The sequence below is a fragment of the Triticum urartu genome, chromosome 6A, assembly GCF_056163025.1.
Source record: "Triticum urartu cultivar PI428250 chromosome 6A, HENAU_Tu73, whole genome shotgun sequence".
Classification (NCBI taxonomy): Eukaryota; Viridiplantae; Streptophyta; class Magnoliopsida; order Poales; family Poaceae; genus Triticum; species Triticum urartu.
Window position 1 is genome coordinate 165,087,285 of NC_141878.1, and position 16,488 is coordinate 165,103,772.

Here is a 16,488-nt window from a genome sequence, read left to right on the forward strand (position 1 = left end):
CTCTCCCTCCTCGAGCTCCCTGCTGTCGACCCAGAAGAAAAGAAGACCAAGGCCAAGGACGTGAAGCGCAAGGGAGTAGCCGTGCTCGTAGTGGAAACAGACACGAAGCGCGGCAGGGACCAGCCGGAGTCGTCCAAGGGCAGCCGACCGTTCTGCGCCTACCACAACCTCCACACCCACAACACCAACGATTGCCAGGAGCTCAGGGCCGTTCGAGAAGGATGCTTCGGTCGATGCCCCGAGTGCAACGACCAAGGCTACGAGCGAGGAGGAGGACATGGCGGAGGACGATGGGACGACTGTGGCCCTCGCCAGGAGTGGCGTGAGCGACCTCGTGAGGATCGCTGGCCGGACCAGCCTCGCGAGGGCACCTGGAGGGATCAGCCTCGCGAGGACCGCCCCCAGGGCAACACAGGCCTTCCTCCGCTGCCGCCGCCAAGAAAGAATGACGACCATCATCAGGATGAGGGGGCTGGGGGCTTCAAGGAACCACGTGCTATCGCTTGCATCTTGGGCGGAGCTCAGGCCCCAGCCTCTCAGCGCATCTTCAAGCAGTTTGCTCGCGAGGTGAACGTAGTCCTCCCCAAGCTCGAGGCCACACGCCCGCTCAAGTGGTCCAAGTGCACCATCACCTTCAGCTCGGCAGATCAACTCAAGTGCGCAGCTACTATTGGCATCGTCCTGATGCTCTGTTCACCAATCATCAGCAATGTGCAAGTCACCAAGACCCTCATCGATGGCAACACAGGGCTTAACGTCCTATCCGTTGAGATGTTCGACAACCTTCAAGTGCCATAAGATCAGCTCCAGCCTACCAAGCCTTTCTCAGGAGTTACCGACGGTTCCACCACCCCAATAGGGCAGGTCCGCCTCCCTGTCACCTTCGGACAGCGCAACAACTACTGCACCGAGCTCATCGACTTCGACGTCGCCCACATCCACTTGCCGTACAATGCCATCCTCGGGTATCTGGCCCTGGCCAAGTTCATGGCGGTGACCCACCAAGGCTACAACGTCCTCAAGATGCCAGGAAGCAGCGTTATCATCATGGTCCTCTGCGAAGAGGGAGATGCGGTGTGCTCCCTCGAGCGTGCCTTCCAAGCTGCAGCAATCGAGGACCCACACAACAAAGGCAAAAACTCTCCTGAGGCCATCCCCAAGAAGAAGAAGCAACCGCTCCACCCAAGGCCTCAGGAGATTGGCATCTCGGGTGGTGCCGCGTCAGGATAAGCGCCCGTGCCTGGGGCGCCTCCTTCCATCGCATAGGAAGGCGTGCCCAGCACCCTCCTCAGGCAGGGCTCGGGGGCTCTCGACCTCGCCAACATCATGAGGGATGTGCTCGGGCACCACTTGGAGGCGTGCTTCGCGGCACGTTTCCCTCAGGAAGGCATAGGGCGTGGAAAGCCCAATGTTCAGGAGTTCATTGCCAAGACCACTCAGGAGCTTCAGGAAGCAACGGCCATGCGCAGCGACCGCTGCCTACCCGGCACGGCTCCCCATCCAGGTGAGGATGGTGGGCTGCGCGTCTGCGTCAACATCCGAGGGCTCAACCGAGCCGCATCTCAGGAGTGCCACTAGCCTTCGCACGTGGGATGCTGTGAGGGTCCGCCGCCACAGCTACGTTCGTATGTCTTTCGGCCTGCCGAACGCGGCTGCCACCTACCAGCGTCACCTGCGGAGCATTCTGGCGGCTCAGGAGGCCAGGCACCACGCGGTCCTAGTGGAGATGGAGACGGTCCTCAAGGAACCATGTGGACCCTCAGAGCCTCCCGAGGCTCAGGGCCCCGGTGGCTCATGAGGGACGGCCTCTTCACCGCGCATCTTCAGCTACTCCAACACCCCCTCTACAACGGAACCAGGTGACATCCCCCAAGTTCATTTTAGTTGGGAGCGCCCTCAGGGCTGCTTTATTCCCAAGTCGCATGGGTCCATCCCTGCGGCATGTATCTCTTTTATGTTTTTAGCTTACCTTGTTGGGGGCGCCCCTCGGGTTGCATCATCCCCAAGCCGCTTGGGTCCGACCCAATGGCATGTATCCTTCCTACATTTACCTAAGCTGATTTGCCTATCATGCCTGATCTACCTATGATTATCACCTGCTCTATTGCCACCTACCATGGGAGCCGCCCACGCTAGCACAACACTTGCGCACGGGTCCGTCCCTACAACACCGACAAATCTGAGCGGTCGAGCTCTGGCCCGCGGCAGCCCCGCGCGCGTCACCTCACCAGGCCCTCATTTCCCTCACCCTTCTCTCGGAGTGACCAACGGCCGCCCGGCAATCATAATGGCAACCCTTGCCTTTCTCATGCTGATTTGCAGGAACCTCCTGAGATCTACAGTGGGCGGCACCACGAGCTCCCTCTCTTTCCCATGCGATCTGCTTGGGCGTTAAAAGGGGGGCTCCTGAGCATCGCGACTCAGGACCTCTTACTGGCTCTCCAGCCCTCATCCCCTGGCCTTGACCACGGCATCGCGACCTGGCATACCATCGGCGGCTGAGCTCGCTCAAAGGCCGGGACCTGAGGAAGTAGAGCACGAAGGAGGGTGTGGGAAAGAAAGGGGAGGCTCGCACGGGCCTAACCTAGCTGCGCCACGGCTGCCGACGCACAAGTCTGGCGCAACGCGGGGGATGACTCCATATTACCGAGATAAGTTTCACGCCTGGAACAACTAATCGCTACGATGCGGAACTCTCACTTGATGCGGCTCTGTGACGGCAACGTTGCCTTCCTTTCTCACCTCTCGGCGGCTGCTTGCATGATAAAGGGGACCTCCTGAGCATCGCGCCTCAGGGGCTCTTACTGGACCTCGGGCCGCTCACCTCCTGGCCTTGACCACGGCATCGCGTCCTGGCATACCAGCGACGGCTGCAGCCTGCCTGGGGACCGAGACCTGTTAGTGTAGAGCACCAACTCGTTGCGAGGTTAGAAATGGGGAACCAAGCCGGGACAGGAGGACAAGCATTCAAACTATTTCATAATAAGGATAGCATCAACAAAAGACATCACAAAACCTTTACACGCCCCCGTAGGGTGTTTTCTCGATTCCTCGCAGAGAACAAAAGACAAGAACTTTGAGGATCCCTAACTACACGCGCCTTCATGGTCGACGCCATCATCAACGGTGGGCCACGGGAGACCGGCGCCAACCCCATCCAGTTCAGCAGCGACGACGGCCCGATGCTGCCGCCTTGCTCCGGGCGCGGCGAGAGCTCGGGGGTACGTAGCTGTCGTCGCTCGTCTCCAGAGTCACGAAGGGCTCGGGAGAGTCGCTGGACTCCCAAGCGCTGCTGCTATTGCCGGAGGAGCCGCTGGAGGAGTGGACGGCGGGTCCAGCCCCTGCCGCATCGATGTCCTGACTGCCCCCTCCGGGGCAGCACTCTAGGAGGCGGCCTTCCGCGTCGAAGACCTTGAAGGACAACAAGGAGGCGCCATCGTATTCAAAATGCATCACGAGGGCGCCCCCCATTCGGTAGACGTGGGCGACTTCGCCCCAGCCTCGGGTCATGAAGACCTTGCCCGGGGCAACGACCTCAACCTCTGCTCCGGTCGCTGGTGTGCTGCAGCCAAAGCTCGAGAGGCCCCCTCGGCGGAATCTCGGTAGAGAAGAATGAAGGGAAGCAGATCCAGGTGCTTGGAGGCATCTCCACATGCAGCACGAGCTCGCGAGAGGAGTCCGCAGCGTGGACTCCAGGAGCGACGGCGCTCGCCACCGTTGCGCACCGACCGTAGCTGCGGCGCGGGCGACGTCACTCACCGCCCCTTTCTCCGGAGCCCTCGGCTGGGGCACTCTGGAGTAGCGGGTACCCAGGAGGTGGCCGCTCGCACCAAGGTCTCGTCATCTCTAGCCTCATGATCTCGTCGCGGCGGCAGTGGAGCGGCCTCTTCTTCAGCGGAAGCAGATCGGGTCCGTCCCGGGGAGCCTTCCCCTTCTCTTCGGCCGAGAATCTACGAATCGGCGCCATTGGTGTCAAGATTGGAGGTGGAGAAAGGGAGAAGAAGCAGGCGGAGCAAGAAGAGATGGGTGATGAGGGCTCTCACCCCTCCTCATTTATATCCCAAGGGAGGCCAACCGTCGACCTCCATGATCGCAGGTAATGATGACCCTTTTTGCATGCAGTAGGGACTCGTCAAGTCGGGCAGTTACCGAGGCAGCGTGGGGAAGCGGAGACGCCCACGTCCAATCAGTCGCCACGCGTCGACCACGGCCGAAGGCTGTTGGGGCCCGCGGCGCTCCGCACTTGCCCTTTGGCTTCGCCGCTAAGCCAAGTCCGAGCGCGCCTTGGGCCCGGGGGCTACTGTCGGCATTCTGGGAACGGGGGTCCCCAGACTTGCCTACCTGCGGCCCGCAGCGTGGCTCCACGAGTGGCCCAATACGGCCTGTCTTCATCAACCAACACTCAAGACCCTCCCAAGGGGCCAAGCCTCGCGGGGCGGACGACACGAGGCCTCCTCAGGAGCGGCATCACCGGGCAGGCTCGCGAGGAGGCGGAGAGATCAAGGCAAGGTGTACCTCGCGAGGTTCCCATGACGCAAGCCGTGACGACCAAGGCCAGGCGGGCGCCAGTCCGCGCAGTGTCCTCGTTTCCCCTTTGGTGCTAAGCGGACAAGTGCAGGAGCGGAGTACCGAGGCATCAAGCAAATGTTTCCATATCGGTGCAACAACACCAAGACCAGCCGGACGGCAGGACGGAGGTCATCATGGAGCCCAAGACAGCATCACCACCAACGCCTTTGACATGGGAAGACCACCTTTAGTCAGGATAGCTTGTACTAGTTGTGCCCTTTCAAATTGGTCGTTGTGGAATCCCTTCCCGCTCAATATTTGGGAAGAGGACCAGGGCCTCTATAAATACAGCTAGCCACCAAAGTAGAGGGCATCGATCAATTCCTCCCCGAACACACTACACCAGCTCAAGAACACCTCTCCTCAGGAGGCTATTCTTCCCTTGTGCTGTTCATCATCAGCCCAAGAGGCGATCCACCACACCACACACAGGAGTAGGGTGTTACACCACAATGGTGGCCTGAACCTGTATAAATCTTGTGTCTCTTGTGTTGTGAATTCATCGAGTTTTCTTAGGGGTCGCGGCGAGGCTGAGAGCAAGATTCGGTATGGGGGAATCTTCATGCGCACCCCAGTGTTCGAACCTCAAGGGTTTTGCCGGAACCCGAAATCCGACAACAACCTCATTGCTCAACAATTAAAAAAAGGAAGTCTCTGGAACAATCTAGCATGGTGGTGTTGCCGCCTGCCGGCGCCGTCCATCCCCATGCCTCCGCCCATTCCGACCACTAGTCACCACCACGCTCCACTCCTACTCACCTTATCTCTCATCTTTCATTTTTTGATGACATTCTCGAGATACCAGTTTTCCAATAAAATTCTCGAGACATCATTTGTTTTTACACATGGGATTACTCCTGCATGGGTCAATCACAACAGGTGTTTTGTAAAAAAATGCATATTGATGATCCGTGCAATGCACAAGCATCTTGCTTGTAATCATATAACGCAAATCACGAGCAGGAAGTGACATTTTTTTACACAACCACGTTAACATGGCCACGTAAATCACCATCTAAAGTAAATACCATTATACTTATATCCCGATGCAAAAGGTTGAGCACATGTCCGAAGAGTAGAGTCGCACACACGCACTCTGTCTCTCAGAATCTCTCTCTCACACACACACACTAGTTACGTGACGCCCACTTAAGCAGACACGTATGTCACAATTTGTGAACCCGCGGGTACACGTGATGCTGCGCATTTATTTAAGCCGGACGCAAACCCAAACTGTAGCTGCATTCATTCCCCTCCCGCCGCCTCTTCTCTGGTCACCATCGCCCGGTAACCATGGCCCGGCCGAAGGTAACAACATACGCCATACTCCTTCCAGAGCGGCGCTTTAATATGGAAATTTTAGTGGTCATGCATGCATCTTTTTGTGCTAGCACTCCTATATAAGGGTTGACCGGTCGCTTCCCGCAGACGTGCGCGGGCGGTGGAAGAGGAAGGAGAAGGGAAGCGGGCTGTGGAGTAATGTTTTTTCCCACAATTTCTTAGGAAACTGAGTGCAATCACTACTAGGGAAAAGCCTATACACAAGATCTTATCAGCAGTGAGTTTGAAAATAAGGCGTTGCTGCAATTTATCAGTAGCGCGCTCCACCAGAACTCGCTGCTGAAAGAAAAGTAGCAGTAGCGCGCCACCTCTAAGCCATGTTACTGCTATAATTCCCACGACCCACCATGGAGCTAGTTATAGCAGCAGCGCGTTAAATAGAAGGGCGCTACTGCTAGGTAGTTTAGCAGTAGCGCCTTTACGTACACCGTGCTACTGCTAAAACTAGCTATCTCACCACGCACATGCTCTCCTCTCTATCCGATCCACACTCACTCAATCTCCCCGTCAACCCCCCCCCCCCCCTGTGTCGGTCCTCCCCCGTCGGTCGTCGTCGCCTACCCCTCCTCCCTCTGCGCCGCCGTCACCTCCTCCTCCTCAGTGGACTCGGTACCGCCCTCCTCCTCCGTCCTCCCTCGACTCGCCGCCCGCCGGCCCATCCTCGCTCCGTCCTTCCTCCTCCGTCCTACTCTCTCCTCCCTCCTCCAGTCGCCCTTCCTGCTCCCTCCTCCCTCCTCCATCCACAACCCCTCCTCCCTACTACATTTTTATTTAGTAGGCTAGGTCATATGCAACATTTTGATTTAGTTCATATGATTTAGTTGATTTAGTAGGCTAGTTGATTTAGAACATTTTGATTTTATTGATTTAGTAGGCAAGTTGATCTAGTAGGCTAGTTGATTTTGTTGATTTATAGAACATTTTGATTTATTTGATTTAGTAGGCAAGTTGATTTAATAGGCTAGTTGATTTAGTTGATTTATAGAAAATTTTGATTTAGTTGATTTAGTATGCTAGTTGATAGCTCTGAAGATTTGGCACCAACTAGCTATGAAAATATAAGTGAAGAAGAACCAAAAAATCACATGCTACTACTTTTCTTTCGTGTGAAGTGGATCGTTAATCCTTTGCTCATATTGCTTTAGGAAAATAGCGCCACCACCACCACCACCATGTCGATTGTGCAAGTCAAGGTGTGCCAGCAGCCTTGCAACTGGCAAGCTGTTCAGCATCTACTTCCAGCCGAGTTTTCGTCATGCGACGGTAAGAAATTATATGAAATGTAACAACTATTTTATTTTTAGTGTTGGCATTACTGCATTGTGCCATTTTGCTTTTTTACACAGATCGTCCCATGCAATGTGAGGTTGAAATTCAATAAGCTGACAGGAGACACTATGACATTTGAGGCTCCTGGGGGGCCGTACACTATGGAGGTCAAGAAAGGACGCAATATTTAGCAAATTGGAGGAGATGGATGGGCCCGTTTCCTCGCCCGCATGCGTCTTACTGGTGGTGAGTTGATCAGCTTCTCCTTCAGAGCAGAAAGACCCAAGCTGGTTGTCATTTATATCAACCTGGTGGAAGATGATGAAGATGACGAAGATGATGAAGATGACGAAGATGATGAAGATAACGAGGACCCACTCGATGAAGATGATGAGGACCCACTTCATGAAGCCATCATAGCTGAAAGAATGAGGCTGAGCGAGGAGGAGGTGTGCAACCTATGGGACATAATTCCGCCACGTGCTGACTTTATCGGGGTGCCATTCGTGAACCGCCTGACAAGTACCATGGTCGATCAACATGATATGGTATGTTATACTTACAAATGCAAATTATCCGATGATATGCTTAGTGCAGAGTCCAATGATATGTTGTGTGGAATCTAGTCGATGATATGCTTAGTGTAGAGTTCGATCACATGCTTATTAGTGTAGAATCTAAGGAACTATTAATAGTGTAGATAATCCATATATACTTATTTGCAAGAGTATATGCGAGGCTATTTATTAACTGATATGTTTTTTATTTTTTAGAAATTGGCAAAGAGCCTATCTGTGAGTTATGGTATCGAGCCTGATGAAGAAGGCTCAGCTGGACTACGCCTTACCGCAAGGGGCTCCGTCACAATCTATAATTACCGTGTGGACACGGACGGTCGCACACACTTAAACTCGGTTGGGTGGAAGAGATTCCTCGATGGCAAGAATCTTTGTGTTGGACAGGCCATCCTAATTACTATGAGGAACACCAACCGCCCAGGCTTGAGGATGATGATCGTCTTCGATATCATCTAGAACTACATATGTGTGTCTGGCTATATCATCTAGAACTACATATGATGATCGTCGTCGATATCATCTAGAACTACATATGATGATCATCGTTGATATCATCTAGAACTACATATGATGATCATGGTCGATATCACCAAGTACTGCTTGAGGATGCATGTTGACTATATATGAAATTGTTATCTAGTACTCCCTTCGTTCCAAATTACTCATCGTGGTTTGAACCACGATGAGTAATTTGGAACGGAGGGAGTACTACCTAGTACCTATAATGCTTTATGAAATTGATATCTCGTAGTACCTAGTATCTGGACTGAAATGGGGTAGGAAGCTGGGGAAAATGATGAAAGATATATATCAGTAGCGAGGGGCTAGGAAGCCACTACAGCTAACTAATGGTAGCGCGTTCCAGAAAAGCATTGCTGATATAGTCAATAGTAGTAGCGCGGGTACAGACCGCGCTACTACTAAGAGTTAGCTGTAGCGCCTTACTAGTAGCGCCGCTTCCTGCGCTGCTACTAGCCTCAAAACCCATGCTACTACTAGGGTTTTCCCTAGTAGTGAATAATTGAGTAGTTTTGCAAACTACCAGTACTACACCTGAAACGGTTCAAAACCTATACTCCCTTGCCACGTGCGCTTCCCGCGCAAAACGGTCAGCGTCACCCTGGAGCGTTAGTGCCGCATTAATGCCTGGACAGAGCGGAGGCGACCTCTCACTGGTGCCTGTTTTGAAGTGGCGCGACGGCCGAGAGAGCGCCGCTTCCCGGTGCACGCGACTGCTCCGCGTCGAGGCTGGCCATAGGCCCTGTTTGGATTCATGGGTTAGAGTTAGTTTGAGCTAGTTGGGGCTCAAATAGCCCTAAAGTATCCAAGTATGAGGGTTTAAATTGGAGCAAGTTGCACCGAACCCACCAAAAAAACTATCCCACCCAAGAGGTGCTAACTGGAGATAGTTCTCATTGGGACCACTGAAAAATCACTTTTCTCTCTCCATCAAGTGCATTTATTGTCAATCTAACCCTGTCACCCAAACACCTCTTTGGCTACAGTTAGTACAGGGTTAGTCATGAGTTAGTCTAACCTCTAGCTAAGTTAGAGTATCCAAACAGGAGCCGTATAGGACATGCAAGTTGCTCAAAGCATACAGTCAAATTCGTACGTGAAAGGATTTTTTTCTTTTTGAAAACAGAACGTGAAAGGATTTTTTTATAGAATTATCTTGGCATGTTGCTAACATGTGATGAGTTAACCGACCTCAATAGACGAAAAAAACGCCAGCCCGCCGCACTTTGAGAGAGATGAGGAGGGAGAAGCGATACAGGCTGCTGGATTACTAGAGATAGGTGTCGCACAGAAGCTAAGAAATATGGTGATAGCGTGGGTTAGCCATGTACTAGTATGATGTAACTACACTGGGCTGCCGTGTTTCGTACTCTTCTAGTCCACTGTGGAGATGATTGGCTGATTTTATATCGATGAATAATATTAAATATTATGAGTGCAGACGCTCCACCATGAGGTTCCTTGCTCTTTCTCGGTCGTCGGGAATCTATGTTCTTCCACTCTATTTTTTTACGTGAGCTTCGTTCATCCTTTTGCCAACACGCGAGACATCTAGCATCAAGGTGCACATGTCATGCAAGGTGTTGGATGTTGGGTTCCGGCAGACCCTCAAGGTTCGAACTCTGGGGTGCGCACGAAGATCTTCCCCCTACCACTCCACGTCTGATCGCCTCACGAGAATCTAAGCTAAAACAATGACCAACACGAGGGACACAAGATTTATACTGGTTCGGGCCACCGTTGTGGTGTAATACCCTACTCCAGTGTGTGGTGTGGTGGATTGCCTCAGGGGCCGATGATGAACAGTACATAGGGTGAACAACCTCGCGACAGGTGTTCTTGGGCTGGTGCGATGAACTAATTGGATGAGCTCGATCGCCTCTCTATCTGATGAGGACTCGATGAGTTCATCCCTCCTACTGTGGTGGCTAGTCCTATTTATAGAGGCCCTAGTCCTCTTCCCAAATATTGAGCAGGAAGGGCGCCAACAACGACCATTTTGAAGGGGAACATCTAGTACAAGTTATCCTGACTAAAGTTGGTCTTCGGCTGCGAAAGCCGCTGGCGGTGACGCCGTCTTGGGCTCCACGGTGACCTCCATCCTGCTGCTCTGCTGGTCTTGGTCTCGTTGCACCAAAATGGCAACCTTTGCCTGATGCCTCGGTACTCCACGCATGTGCTTGCCTCCTTTGCACCAAAGAGGAAACAAGGACACTGCACAGGCTGGCGCTCGCCTGGTCTCAATCGTCATGGCTTGCGTCACGAGCACCTCGCGAGGTACCCTGCCTTGATCTCTCCGCCTCCTCGCGAGCCTGCCTGGCGAGGCCGTTCCTGAGGAAGCCTTCTGTCGTCCGCTCCGCGAGGCTTGGCCCCTTGCGAGGGTCTTGAGCCTTGCGTTGATGAAGATGGGCCGTACTGGCCACCACTTGAGCCATGCCGCAGGCCGCAGGCAGGCAAGTCTGGGGACCCCTGTTCCTAGAACGCTGACAGTAGCCCCGGGGCCCAAGGCGCGCTCGGACTTGGCTTAGTGGAGAAGCGAAGGGGCAAGTGCGGAGCGCCGCGGGCCCCAATAGCCTGCGGCCTTGGGCGCCGCGTGGTGGTTGATTGGACGTGGGCGCCTCCGCTTCCCCACGCTTCCCCATTATGCGCCTGGCTAGGCGGCCATGAGGCTTGTACACCGTTATTCTTCCTTCGTTGCTTGCGTGCTGCCTGTTCCCTTTTCCTCCTTGAGCCTTTGCTTCCGCCTCCAATCCATCTTGAGTTCGTCCCCCTTTCCATTGCCATGGCGCCAATGAAAAGGGATAAGGGGAAGAGACCTGCGCCTTCACCCAGCGCACCCCCGGCGGCTGCTCCCGCTGTCAACAAGTCACTCATACTCAATCTGGAAGCCCTGGAGAAGGTCTGCTCCGCGCTTGCTTCCAGCTTCAGTGAGTGCGGGAGGACGACGGTCTGGCCCGCGTCCCATGCCTCCTTCGATAGGATCATCACGGAGGTCCGATTCTTTGCCGACGCCTTGTGGGCTGGCCTGGTTCCCCCCTTTTCCGATTTCTTCAATGCGGTCTTTTCCCATTACCAGATCCACATGATGCATCTTGGCCCCCAATCTATTACTCTGCTTGCTGTCTTCGCCTTCGTCTGCGAGGCCATGGTGGGGATTCCTCCTTCCGTTGCCCTTCTGCGCCACTTCTTCTCTCTGCGCCTGTCTGATCCTTCCCAGTGTTCGGGATGCGTGAGCTTCCAGGCCGCATTGGAGACGGCTGCCTTAGGGATCGACTTTGGCTTCCCATCTTCTGCGAGCGGATTCCGAGAGCGATGGTTGTATGTGGATGTTGGGGTGCCCAGCCCCCTGCTTGCGCACCCGACACTGCCTGCTATTCCCAATCCTGGTTGGGGTCACGAGGAGCTTACGAGCCCCCAGCTCGCTTTCGCCTGGCATCGCTTTGGCAGGCTGAGGGAGCTCGGGGTGACGGCGCCCCAGGTGGTGAAGGAGTTCCTCCAACGTCGCATTGCTCCTCTCCAGCACCATTCCCGCCCGATGTGGACCTACTCTGGACGTCAGGATCGTATGAGGCTCCAGTAGGAGGATCTTGCGCTTGAGACGCTGAAGAAGGTGCTGGAGGTTCTGACTGGAGACCCCTCCCCTGGCTGCGTCCATCATGGAGGCGCCTTGCTGTATCTTTGCACGACAGGGCCGAGTTCGTGAGGCAGATGCCCCGCTTCGACGAATGGGGGCTGCACCCGGCTGGCCTTGCGGGGCCATGCGAGAACCCGGTTGCTGCGGTCCTTCCCCCAGCCGCTCGCGCTGGCCTTTCCTCAGGAGTCGTTGCAGGGAGGCAAACATTGGCAGGAGCTAGGGGGCCTGATGTCGAGGTGCTGATGTCGCGAGGGGCTCTCGACGCGTCATCCTCCGGAGCTTACGGAGCCCCTCTCGACGCGGTGGCTGATGAGAGGGCGCGACCTGCGGCTCCCAAGGCCGAAGCCCCCGAGGCCTCAGCAGGCCACCTAGAGGTGGCACCTGATCGCTCCTCGCAGGCTGGTGCCCCTGACGTAGGCCGTCCTGATACTCCAGTTCCGATGCCGCGCGCCGGCCCTCACGTCGCGAGCTTGGGCTGGTTCCACATAGATTTCAAGGCCCTTCGCAAGAGGAAGGAGGCTTCCGGTGGTAATGACCGCCCGTTCCGCCCATTGAAGCACAAGAAGTACTTCGCCATGGATGAGTAAGTCCCTCCTTCTTATAGTTCCTTGTTTGCCGCTCCCACTGCTGACCGTGGCCTTTCAGGATCCCCTCTGACGAGCCAGTGGAGCCAGCTGAGGAGCCGCTTCCTCAGGCTTCTCCTCCATCACTGACCTTGATTGTCCCGAGTCTGCATGGTGCCCTTGGTGCAAGATCGGCTGGAGAGGCAGACCAGCCTGCGGCGCGCCGCTCTTCCTTTGTGAGCTCTCACTGGGCACAACCAACTTGCCCTGAGCTCTTCCACTGATCATTGGCGGCGAGTGGCTGAAGCCGATCTTCGGGTCCTCATCGGGAGGTGGGTTAACGCCTGGCTGGGTCCCTTGTGGGGCCCGCCCGGCGATTGCAGGGGCGCCAACCCCCAGCCCCCTGCTGAGAGGGGGCGAACCACTCCAGGGCCCTCCGCCAGCATCGATGGCGGAGGATGATGTCGACGACATGCTCAGGCGTGCGTGGGAGCGCAGCGCTGTCTGCCAAGAGTTCCTCCAGAGGGCGGCCGATGCAGTGAGCCAGCTTGGCGCAGAGCTGGCGGGCGAAGACGTGCGTCTTGAAGCTGAAGGCTTGAGGCTGGTCGAGGAGCGGCGCAAGCTGATGGCGGATGTTTGTCTCGCGCGCCATCAGTGTGATCTTGATAACGCCAAGGCTGAGGCATCCCTGGTGTCATCTCGGGAGGCCTGCACCCGGGCCATTAAGGAGGCTCAGGAGGCAGATAGGCGACGCGGAGCTGCAGAGGAGCACGCATGGGAGCTCCAAGATTGGTGCAACTCCCTGGAGTAGCAGGTGGAGCTGCACCGAGCCGCCCTTGCGTTGCTGAAAGGGGGGCCCGTTGAAGAGGAGGAGCTTCGGAGGCGCGAGGAAGCGCTAACATTGGAAGCTACCGAGCGCAACCTCAATCTGGAGCGGTTGGAGACGAGGGAGCGCCAGGTCACCCAGGCGAAGGACAACGTCGGCGCGCGGGAGGCCCAGATCCAAGAGGAGATAGACTGTCGCATGGCGGAGGCTCGCACCGGCCTTGAGCGCGAGTATGGAGAGCGGCTGGAGTTGTTCAGGGCTGAAGCTGCAGGAAGGACTGCTGCTCTCAGGACCAAGCTGACTGAAGCCACGCCGTGAGCTGAGGCCACCGCTGTCGCGCTAAGCTCGGCGTAGGCTGAGCTGGCCTCTTCCCGCGCCGAACTGCTTCTTCTTCAGCGGCGGGTTGATGATGCCGAGGTTCTTACGTAGCAGAATGCGGACGAGATCCGCTAGCGGCAGACGCTGGAACATATGCATGGCCCCATTCTCCGGACACTCAAGGAAAGGGCCAACTCGGCCTTGGGCAACATCTGCGAGGCAGTCGCTGAGGAGCCGCATGTGACCAACTATGCCGGCAATCTCCGGTTCTTCATTGACGTGGTGACGCATCTAGAGAACCGCTTTGAGAGATCTCGCCAGCTAGTGGAGGAACGGAGCCGCGGCCTGCTTGCGCGGGCATTCTCCCGCGTCTTCAGCCATCTCCAGAACATCGACCCCCTCTTCGACTTTGATGCCGCCATTGCCCCGGTGCCTGAGGCCGTCCGAGGCGACCTAGCGCGGTGGGTGGAGGACAATGTAGACGCACTCGTCCGGGCCTTCACCTCTGATGACGACGGGGTGATCGTTGCTGCTGGTGAAGGCGACATGGTGAATGGTGGTGAAGATGGTGCCCACAACAGCGATGAAGAGGCTGGCGGCGACGACGGCGGTGTCAGCGACGCCTCCGGGGACGCCTTGGGGGATGCAGTGAGCGACATGTCCTATTGATCCCGCGCTTCCCCCTGCTGTTTGTCCTGCGCAGGAAGAGACTTGGGCGCGGCCCTAAAGGTTGTGAGAGCATTTTTGGAGGGGAAGCCCCTCATGTAAAAAGATTATTGCTTAGGTGTTGTCAAGATCGGTGCCGGATGGGTGCCTGCATGATGCCATGATTTTCGTGATTAGTAGGTTGTCGTGATTTTACCTTTGTCTTGGCGAGCCTCGAGTAGGCTCGCAGTGTCCATCCAAGGGCCTCATGAGGGTCCCATTTAACCATGAGGCGAGAGCCTGGCTGGAGCGAACGCCGGCCGTGGGATGGCGGGCGCACATGCTGGGACCTGCCCTACTCGCGAAGGGCTCATGAGAGGGAGGCAGCTAGTCCGAATTCCAACTTGAACAGAAATCGGAGCACGAGAAAGCACACAAACAAGACACGACACCCCTCCCCGCATACACAAACACAAATTCGACTTCAACTTAGATCCGAAACAAGAAAGCTTGTTCGCACGAAAGGAAGCAAAAAGCAAAAGGCCGCGTCCGGCACCTAGTCTAGTCTTCGTCGTCTTCTCACCAGCGCGGAGCTAAGTGCTGCCACTGGGCATGGGTGGGAGCCCCCGAGGCCCGAGTGTGGCTCTCCGGAGACTCCGGGGCGTGTACAGCCCCAACTCATTATTACGTGAGAGTGTCACGGGCGGCGAGCTTCACAGGCGCTAGGCCTTCTTCACAGGTACTGGCCTTGCTTCATATCGCCAGACGAGGGCCCCGCCTAGCGCCACCCTTGACAACCATCGACGGCGACCGGAAACCAGGACGACGCCAATGGGGAAAAGGGGACGCCAGCGGTTCCCCCGACGACCACGGGTCCTCTGTCGGGGGCAGGCTGTCGTGGAATTGTCATGGCAGATGTCCTAGTGTGAGGACTTATTCGTGAGGCCAACACATATATGTGGTAGCTTGAGAGGGGTTGAGCGGAATCAAGAAACGCAACACAAGACAGGGATTTAGACAGCTTCGGGCCCCGGGAAACATCATTCGGTAACAACCCTACATGCTATTTGAGGCTAGGTCTCATTATCATCACGAGGGAGTCGCCGTAAATCGGCTCTCCTCTTTGTGTCTAGCGCTAAGATTGTTTCTTCTTGCTTGTCCCTCTTTGGGGAGCCCTACCCCTCCTTATATATGTTGAAGAGGCGGGTTACATGTAGAGTCCAACTCGGACTTAAGACTTAACTATTTGAACTTATCTTCATGGGCTTCTTAACATCTTGGGCTTCATAACATCTCGGGCTTCATAACCCCTGACAACCCAGTTATCACTGTTTGCCGGTTTAACATTGTCTGCCGGTTTAACATTGTCTGCCGGTTTACCGTCTGTCTTAGCCATCTGTCTTGACTCTCTGTCTTAACTCCCGCCGGTTTACCAAGTCCCAGCCGGGTTATGACTCCGGCCGTGTCATACCGCGGGGTATATCCCCGACATTAGCCCCCAGTTTAATTTGGATTTATCCATGTTAAACTGATCCTAATCATCTTTGAATCCTTGTCATTTCCTTCTAGAAAATCCGGGTCAATAGGCCAGCTTCATAATCTATTTGCTGACATTGGTTTGTCACAGAGAAATATTGTGAAGAATAACTTCTTTGACTTAGCTCCAAATGCTTAACAAAAATATTGGTCTTTGAAATACTCATCTGATCTTCAGCCAGTTTAAGAATGTAGAAATTGCCGGTTTACAAATATTGATGGCACCGGATCATCACTGTTTGTTAACATCAGCTTGAAATATACCTCTTATATGCCTATTACTTGTAGCCCCCAAGTCTTAAGAAGGTAGTATAGCAACAGCTTTAAGACTTGCTTCAATATAAATATCACAAGCGTGAAGAAATCCAAGTTGTTCATCTCAATCACCAGTCAGAACTGAGTATTCCACATATGTAGCCCCCAAGTGCCGGGTTGTCATGCTTGCAGCTGTCGGATTTCGAGTTCCGGCAGACCCTTGAGGTTCGAACTCTGGGGTGCGCGCGGAGATTATGCCTTCTACCTACCTGCACCCCTCCGCCTCGCAAAGATCTGAGCTATCGAAAGAACAGCACAAGAGACACAAGGTTTATACTGGTTCGGGCCACCGATGTGGTGTAATACCCTACTCCAGTGTGTGGTGTGGTGGATTGCCTCTTGGGCTGATGATGATGAACAATACAAGGAAGAACA